Genomic DNA, 9668 nt, shown 5'->3' with positions numbered 1-9668 from the left:
GGCTGGATCCTGCAATCTGTTTCTTGTGAGGATCATCACAATGTGAGAATCATCCTTTCTTCATTCCCATTCAGCTCAATTAGGGTTGCAGGATGAGGCCTAGAGTTTGTCCTAGTCCCTCCTTACAGTTCTATGCCTCATGGGGGAAGGAGCTGGGTTGTGACCTGAGACCCTTAGATGGCAGATGAAGTGGGATTGCAAAGAATTATTAGGAACCAGTAAAGCCAAAGTCAAACAGCCTTAGAGCTGATCAGAAAAATGCCACTCAACTAGCAAAGCAGGGGCTTTTAGAGCTTGATTTACTACCATTATCCAATCGCAACTAATTCCCAAATCATTAATCCTTCCTGAGGCTCAGACTGATTTCTTCCTCTCTAGATAAGCATATGTGACAGTCACCCTCTTAAACTGACACACCAGGAATTGAACCCAGGATCTGCAGAGCAAAATACGTGAGCTGCTCCACTTGAGCTAAAGAGCCATAACAACACCTGTCCTGTGTGGATTGGCACATGGGGGGACCTATGGCACACACTGACCAGTGGTTACTCTAAATCATGGCATAACTAGCTCTCTCTGGTTCAAGCCTGCATGCCTTACTCCACGTGCAGACAGTGGGCGTTTGGGCTGAGCAGATTGCAGCCTTTGCCCAATAGCTCAATAGAAGCAGGCTCAGACCCCAGTTTTGCCACACAGTTGAATTCACCCATGTGCCTTCCCTTAGGAAGGAGCCTTTCCTTGGTTCTTCAATCACGGACCTGTGGGCGCATGGTGTGAGATGACCCCTGCTCTCTATGGCCCCAATCCTGCAAGTGGGCTCCTGCCCCAACATGGAGCCCTACTGAAATCACTGGGTTTACAGGATCGGGAAGTGGGGAGTAAGGGCTGATTCACATGTTGTTCAGCAGACAGTGCCTCCCAATAGCAGTCAGATATCCTGGCCAGGGAGTAGAGGGCCATTCCCCACAGGGAAAAGAGACTTGTTTAAAAAGAAAAGTCACAGGCAGGTTTGCTCTGGACGTCCATCAGGGCTTGGATTATGGAGGATACAAGCTCTTCTTCCTGCTCCTCAAAAGAGTGCTATAACTAAAAATCTGTAATAAATTTTATACAGCCGCAGCAGACAACACCAAAGCAGCCCCTCCCTCCCAGAAATCTCCTTTCTAATGACTTCATGTGCTTTACTAACCCACCCCAGGGCAGGGCTATGCTTTGGAGGATTTTATTCCCAGCATGCTTTTCTGGGGATGTCCCTTTACCTTTGGTAGAGTCAAGCAGCGCTGGCCCTTTAGCAGTGGTTTGGGGCTGTATTTGCCTCTCTTCGAGCTGGTAAGTACCTGTTGGGTTTTTCCTTTTTATCATTATCATCAAGGAGCTCCTATGTTCTCATAGAAGTTGGTTATGTAGCTATGGGGAGAGGTCAAAAAGGAAAGGCAGTTCCCCAAGCTGAAAACTCTTACCAAGCTATTAGAATCCAAATTGGGTTTACAGCCTTTGTTTCTATGTGTCTGCCGGGAAATAGGGGACAGGGCTAAGCAATGGGTGTGCAGCGTTGAAGGTGTCCTACCCAGGTCTCTATCCTAGCTAGCCTGAATCTGATGTGTGTCACAATACTGGGAAGATAGCTCAGCGCAGGCTATACAAGGCTGGCACAGACCCGGGGTAAGGACTCCGGTTGCTAGCCCACACTGTGCTGTCTTTACTGCTACTGTTAGCTGTGCTAAATGGATTCAAGTTAGCTTGGGCAGGCTAGCACCTACGCTGCTTTTGCTGTGTAAACATATCCTAAGGCTCAGGTAGGAATGGGCTTGCTCTGGATCTAAGATGCAACCTACAATGATTTTAGTTCAGATAAAGGAAAACAACAGTAAAGTCTCCATGGGGGGGGGGGAAGGGTGTGCGTGTGTGTTTGTTTGTGTGTGGGGGGGATCACAGGTTGCAGTAGAGCTGAGAACCATTTGGTTGTACACAAGCAGAGTTCTTAGGAGTGTAAAGGCTCAGGACATAAGCAAGGGCTTCTCAGCTAGGTAGCTACACTCATCTCAGTACTGTTGCTATTGTTCTTAAATTGTCATTTTTATCAGGGGAGGACACTGTGTTCCAGGGGTATGGGCACAACCCGCCATTGGTGTAAGGTCCTTAATGGACCCCCCAGCAGCAAAAAAGGGCCAGATTTCAGTTGAAAATCTGACCCCAAATATTTTTAAGCAAAAGTCCTGGGTGCTGGGGTAATGGAAGAATGAGGGGTGGGGGCTTTGGGAAAGAGCAGTGCTTGGCTGTAATCTGCAAACTCAGCAGCACCAAAGGAGAGCAAAGAAATAGAAAAAAGAAAAGGAGTACTTGTGGCACCTTAGAGACTAACAAATTTATTTGAGCATAAGCTTTCGTGAGCTACAGCTCACAAAGAATTAGAAACACAATTTCTGCTGCAGATGGATGGAAACCCATACTCAGCACTTTCACTGATTTTTTTTCTCCCCTCCTGTGCAAATAACATGTGAAACTTGGTGAAGTAGGCTAGAAGTGAAGTGTGAAATAGTCCCTGACCTTGTAGAACATTTCCCACTAAATCCTGCCTGTATGGCCCATTGCCCTTTCTCAGAGGGAGTTTAGCTGACTCTGCCTCCTGCAGCACTGAGGCTGGGTGATCTGAAGCTGAGAACATGTCAGACAGAGGAGCTGGTTCTGGTGTGTCTGTCTTTTTCAGTAGATGCAAATACATCAAGTTGCGACTACGAAGCGCTGCTGTTTTCTCGAGGACTAGCACAGGCAACTGCAAACCAATGTACTGTGATTCCTGAGCTGGGGTAAATCGATGTCGCTCTACTGAGGTCAAGGGAGCTTCACTGATTTCCATCAGATGAGGAACCGGCCCCACTGCCTCTTTGGCAAGTCTCCCTTTTGTCTCTATTACTGTCAGTGCTGCTGGGTGAGATGTCCCTGAAGAATTATTTTACTGAATGTGATTAAAGTTCCTCCTCCAACAATTCCTGAGTTTTCTGCATTATTTTAACATGTAATTGTTTAGGGGGAAGGAAGGCAAAGATCAGTGGTTAGGGCACTTAAACACTGGGCCATCAGGAGGCGAGTTGGATTCTTTGTCCCAGCTACTCCAAATATACAGCACAAGGTTTAATTAATTAGTGTAGGTAAAGTGCTTTGCTTGCATGAACGGAATTTTATGTGTGTGAGATATTATATTAATTATCATTATTTGTATTACAGTAGCATCTAATGGCCCCAGCTGAAATCTGCTCCCCATTGTGCTAGGAGCTGTACATAGTATTTTGAATATTTCTGAAATAGGCCTGTATCAAAACCTCTGATCCAAACTGCATCCGTATCCAAATTTTACAACTGTCCCTTATCTTTATAATGGGCCAAAATTTTGGATCCCAAACACCCCTTGAACTCTGAAGAGTTTGTGATCCAGGAATGGAGCAAGCCCTTTTTATGTGGCCTTTGAGTGGAAATATAGGGTCTGGTCCCATATTTTCAGTGACAGTTTGCATGCTAAGTTAATGATCATTATAAATCTGCATAGGGGTCAGGAAGGAAATACTTCTGTTATCCCTCCCCCAGCCCCTGTGCACAGCACTGCAAATAAGGCAAGTTGCAGCAATAAGGTTTACATCTTCTATTGTAGCATTGGCCATCTGGCACCTCTGCTCAGGATGCTGGTCTTGATGGATCAATCTGACCTAGTCTAGCAAATGCAACTGTCTGTCCCTGGATTAATGCACCATTGCTGTATTGCCTTGTCATCATTAGCTAGACCAAGCCTGTGATGCTAAATTATACCATGACAACTGCATTTTTCAATAAAAAAAGTATAATTTCAATTGTATATGATACTAACAATGACTTGTGTATAGGGCATTCTGTTTGCAGAGGGAGGTAGATGGAAAGAAGGCAGGACTGGTCTCTGGACTTTCATGTCCGATTGGAGCCAAGATAAATGAATGCCTCCCAGAGGAGCCCTGTACAGGCCTAACTCATTTCCCCCAGCTCCAGTTAACAGGGTTCTTTATATCAGTCGCAATCTCACATTTGTTCCTGATAATCCAAGCTTGTCACCTGCCGGTCTCTGGAGGCCAATCTTGCTCCCATTAGAGCTGATGGTTGTTTTTTGCAATTGACTTCAATAGGAACAGAAGCAGGCCCATTTTAGTCTTAATCTTGCAGGTGCCTATAATTAAAAAGGGTCTTTTCATCTGTATGTTAGTTAGCTCCTTAAATATGTCGATGCCAGGTGTCCGAGCTTTGTGACTTTGTGATGATTTATGCTTCCATTCGGTTGCACCATTCTCATCTTTAATCCTCTGTGTGTATCTTTATCAGATCTCTCTCTTTCTAAGCTCTGTGCAGCTTTTGTTCCTGGCAAAGAGCTTGATCTGCCTGGGAAGTGCTAGGTACCTTGCAGCATTGGATCCAAAGTGACATTGCCAGTTTATCTCCTTCCCTGCTATCAAGCTGATTCCTGAGCACATGCAACCCAGACAGAGATAAAGACTCCAGGGGAAGAAGCCTGTTTAACTCTATGTGAAAAGGTCAATTGTGAACAGTCTGGATTAGCTCCCTAACCCCCCTACACACCCACACCCACATTCCAAAACTAGATTCCAAGGGCTGGAATGTTACTGTCATTTCTCTGGTGACCCACAAAAGACAGTGCTGCCATAAACTGAGCACACCTGGTAGCCTAGAAACCACCCAGTGTCCCCATGAAGAGATTCTTATGTTCAGCCTAGCAGCTGGCAATAGTCAACATGCAGTGCTCCAAATGAAATGCATTCCTCTCTAAGGCTTTAGATTCTTCCACAAAGACGTTTCCCAGTGTCACAGTGCTATGGAAAGGGTGAGCCAAGAACAGAACATTTCTCACCCAGCCATTGCAGAAAAGCTGCTGCAAAATACTGGGCAGAAGAATGCATCTGGAGTTATTTTTTATTCTGGCTCTGACTTTTCTCCCTGTCATACACTGGAACGTAGGACTTACCAAACTGGGTCAGAAATGAGGTCCATCTAGTCCAGTAGCTTGTGTCCAACACTGGCTAGCAGCAGCTGCTTCAGTGAAAGGTTCAAGAACTCTGCCGTATCTGCCCCTCACATTGTAAAAAGAAAAGGAGTACTTGTGGCACCTTAGAGACTAACAAATTTATTTGAGCATAAGCTTTCATGAGCTACAGCTCACTTCATCGGATGCATTCAGTAGAAAATACAGTGGGGAGATTTATATACATAGAGAACGTGAAACAATGGGTGTTACCATACACACTGTAACGAGAGTGATCACTTAAGGTGAGCTATTACCAGCAGGAGAGCGGGGGGTGGGGGCCTTTTGTAGTGGTAATCAAGGTGGGCCATTTCCAGCAGTTGACAAGAATGTCTGAGGAACAATGGGGGGAGGGGAAATAAACACGGGGAAATAGTTTTACTTTGTGTAATAACCCATCCACTCCCAGTCTTTATTCAAGTCTAAGTTAATTGTATCCAGTTTGCAAATTAATTCCAATTCAGCAGTCTCTCGTTGAAGTCTGTTTTTGAAGTTTTTTTGTTGAAGAATTGCAACTTTTAGGTCTGTAATCAAGTGACCAAAGAGATTGAAGTGTTCTCCGACTGGTTTTTGAATGTTATAATTCTTGACGTCTGATTTGTGTCCATTTATTCTTTTACGTAGAGACTGACCAGTTTGACCAATGTACATGGCAGAGGGGCATTGCTGGAACATGATGGCATATATCACACTGGTAGATGTGCAGGTGAACGAGCCTCTGATAGTGTAGCTGATGTGATTAGGCCCTATAATAGTGTCCCCTGAATAGATATGTGGACACAGTTGGCAACGGGCTTTGTTGCAAGAATAGGTTCCTAGGTTAGTGGTTCTGGTGTGTGGTTGCTGGTGAGTATTTGCTTCAGGTTGTGGGGCTGTCTGTAAGCAAGGACTGGCCTGTCTCCCAAGATCTGTGAGAGTGATGGGTCGTCCTTCAGGATAGGTTGTAGATCCTTGATGATGCGTTGGAGAGGTTTTATTTGGGGGCTGAAGGTGATGGCTAGTGGCGTTCTGTTATTTTCTTTGTTGGGCCTGTCCTGTAGTAGGTGACTTCTGGGTACTCTTCTGGCTCTGTCAATCTGTTTCTTCACTTTAGCAGGTGGGTATTGTAGTTGTAAGAATGCTTGATAGAGATCTTGTAGGTGTTTGTCTCTGTCTGAGGGGTTGGAGTAAATGCGGTTATATCGTAGAGCTTCGCTCTAGACAATGGATTGTGTGGTGTGGTCTGGATGAAAGCTAGAGGCATGTAGGTAGGAATAGCGGTCAATAGGTTTCCGGTATAGGGTGATGTTTATGTGACCATCGCTTATTAGCACCGTAGTGTCCAGGAAGTGGATCTCTTGTGTGGACTGGTCCAGGCTGAGGTTGATGGTGGGTTGGAAATTGGTGAAATCATGGTGGAATTTCTCAAGGGCTTCTTTTCCATGGGTCCAGATGATGAAGATGTCATCAATGTAGAGGGGCATTAGGTGACGAGAGCTGAGGAAGCGTTGTTCTAAGTCAGCCATAAAAATGTTGGCATACTGTGGGGCCATGTGGGTACCCATCGCAGTGACGCTGATTTGAAGGTATACATTGTCCCCAAATGTGAAATAGTTATGGGTGAGGACAAAGTCACAAAGTTCAGCCACCAGGTTAGCCATGACATTATCGGCGATACTGTTTCTGATGGCTTGTAGTCCATCTTTGTGTGGAACGTTGGTGTAGAGGGCTTCTACATCCATAGCGACCAGGATGGTGTTTTCAGGAAGATCACCGATGGATTGTAGCAGATTCACATTTGGGGACAATGTATACCTCAGTCTCTAAGGTGCCACAAGTACTCCTTTTCTTTTTACGAATACAGACTAACACGGCTGCTACTCTGAAACCTCAGATTGTAGTTACTAAGTGATTCCAACCATCGTTGCTTGGTGTCAGGATTCAAAATGCAACATACTAGATATAGAAGTCACACCTCACTGTGCTTGGTTTGGTTAGCTCAGGTTCCTTCTGGATGTCCTGAAATATATGAAAAATCTGGTTTAAGGTGTGCATTATTTAAGGTCAGTGATTGTAAATCAGGCTAACTACCACCCAGGCAGCACCCATTGCAGGTGGATTTAGAGTAATGTTTCTGTATGTGCATTTGTATAAACAGCAGCGATCTGGTTTATTGATCGGACGAACAGTGGTCTGTAGATTCTTTTTAAAAAAAATAAACAACCCAAACAGACAGCAAGTCCAGATCGATGGGGCTTTGTTAAAAGAGCACCATGGCCCAGGGCAGTGGCACCATTTGTTATGCAAGAGACCATAGATAGGTTCTTGGATATGGTTCTCTAGTTGGCAGGTGACTGACTGTTTTCTTCCCCAATCTTTAATCATTAGAGATTGGCTTAAGTCCTGAAGCGTGAGGTTTAATGTCCTTCCAAAATTTGTCCTAATTAATTATGATAACGATATACTTGAGAGAGCGAGCCATATGTTTATTTGCATTGCAGTAGTGCCTACATGCCTTATTCAGGGATCAGGACCCTATTGTGCTGGGTTCTGGGTGCACACGCACACACACATGCAAACCAAAAAAGGTGTCTCCTGCCCTAATGATTTTACCAACTGAGTCTATAGCTACCTTAGCACTTTTGTTGATAAAACTTTTGTCTGTCAGGGGTGTGAAAAAACCACCCCCCTGAGCAACATAAGTTTCACCACCAGAAGCGCCGGGGTGGACAGTTCTATGTATCCCACTGACATAGCTACAACCACTCGTTGGGGTGGTTTAATTACGCCAATGGGAGAGCTTATTCCTGCTGGCATAGAGCAGTTACATGGGAGACCTTACAGCGGTGCAGTTGTAGTGCAGACATAGCCTAAGAGTGAGCGGGACTCCAGGTGGTAACCCCAGACAGACTGGTGGTGCACAAGGCAACCCTTGAATGATTGTAATGGTGTTAGCAACAGCAGTAATGGAAATTTTAGATTGATTGAATGAATTTTAGATTTGAGAACTCCAGTCTTGGTTTTATAGGGCAGTATCAGCTAGTGCTTTTGTAAACACTTTAGCTAAGGGAAAGGGGACAGAGGACCTGACCTACGGGATTTTTGATTTAACTGAAAAACCCATATGTTTTAAATTACAGCAGTGAACTTTCTCAAGGCCGAGTTTCACTTTAGCTTGAGGAATCCAGGGTTGTGGTTTGGTTTTGTTTAGATCGTTTCATCTAGCGGTGAACAGGGAATCATTTGTTGGGATCAGGTATGTATGTCCCGCCTACTCACTTGTTTGGGATCAAAGAACATCCTGCCTTCCCTTTCATTGTCTTCTATGTTGTATTTGCTATGTAGCCAAAGTCACCAGGTAGATCTTCAGTGCCACTATCACTGTGGGGAGGCTGAGCATGCTGGGAAAAAGATGAGGTTTTAAAGCATGTTAGAAAGTTTGCTGCCTGATTTTCAAAGCATTTTGAATGGGTCATTAAAAAAGGCAAGAAATAAAGCCATAAACCCCTGATGTGCCTCATTTACAGCTGGCTCCATCTTTCCACTGGGCCCCAATGATTAAGAGACATGAATTGATGATGATGATGATGATGATGATAGGAAAAGCATTTGAAACAGGTTATTTTAAAGAGAGAATTTGGGGAAAACCTCAAACTGCCTAGTAGTTAACAAGAGATTCAAAGTTTTGCATAGAGGCTCCATCCTACAAAAGTTCCTTGGACAGATTGTGGGATTTCTTTCCCATGGGCAGTGGGAGACCTTTTTCCCTTTTCTGTTTGCTGCTGTTGCTAGCATCCCGAGTGAGTGTTTCTTTTCCTTCAGACTTGGACGTACCTTTCATTGTTCAACGCCCAAATCTGCGGCCTTTAGAATATGAGAGGATGGACCCAAAATAAGGGACTTGCCAAAACAAACAATAGAGATGAAAGAGTAAAATGTTGTGAGTTTCTTTTCTTTAACAAATACATTGTGTTCCTTGATCTCCGTTTATAAACTTTCTGGTCTCCGCTACACCAGTATAAATAGATCCATGATTCCTGATGTCACTAATTTCCTTTTTGAAATGAAGTGACCAGTATTGCACAGGGTATCCTAGATGTCCCATTGATTTAAACAATGGCACTATAATTTCTGGATTGTTTTCCATCTCATTCCTTATACATCCTAACGTTTGCTTTTTCACACAATGTGTAGTTAGACTGTGGAACTCATTGCCACGGGATATCACTGAGGCCAAAAATTTAGCATGAGTCAAAGGAAGATCACCCATTTCTGTGGATAACAAGACCATCCTGATTTATAATAGTTAACAAAAGTTTTGGAAAGGAGATAAAACTTCATGCTTCCCTAATCATTAAGGATTAGGATGAGACCTTGGGGGGGGGGGTGGGGATACGGGGGGCAGATTATCCCTTGACTGCTACTGTGGGGTTCTTGCACTCTCCTCTGAGATAGCTGGTAGTGACCAGGTGAGACAGGATACTAAAGTTGGTGGATCACAGGTCTGATCCAGTCTGGCAGCTCCTATATTCCTAATTTACAGGGTTAACCAGGTTGGTTGCTAACAATATGAAATGTGTACAGAGACCGGCTGGTCCATTGCTCATTAATAGATTAAGTGTCATTATCTGTC

At 44.3% G+C, this 9668-nt stretch overlaps 1 long non-coding RNA gene across 1 annotated transcript; it reads left to right on the top strand.

The window, feature by feature from the left end:
- The first annotated feature begins 1303 nt into the window (after positions 1–1303).
- On the top strand, positions 1304–8966 carry LOC122459751. Its single transcript, XR_006280628.1, has 3 exons — positions 1304–1329; positions 8247–8291; positions 8858–8966. It is a non-coding gene; the product is annotated as an uncharacterized LOC122459751 (long non-coding RNA).
- Positions 8967–9668: the final 702 nt, after the last annotated feature.

Source organism: Dermochelys coriacea, chromosome 4 (genome assembly GCF_009764565.3).
Source record: "Dermochelys coriacea isolate rDerCor1 chromosome 4, rDerCor1.pri.v4, whole genome shotgun sequence".
Taxonomy (NCBI): Eukaryota; Metazoa; Chordata; order Testudines; family Dermochelyidae; genus Dermochelys; species Dermochelys coriacea.
This window is presented reverse-complemented; position numbering and strand designations above follow the sequence as displayed.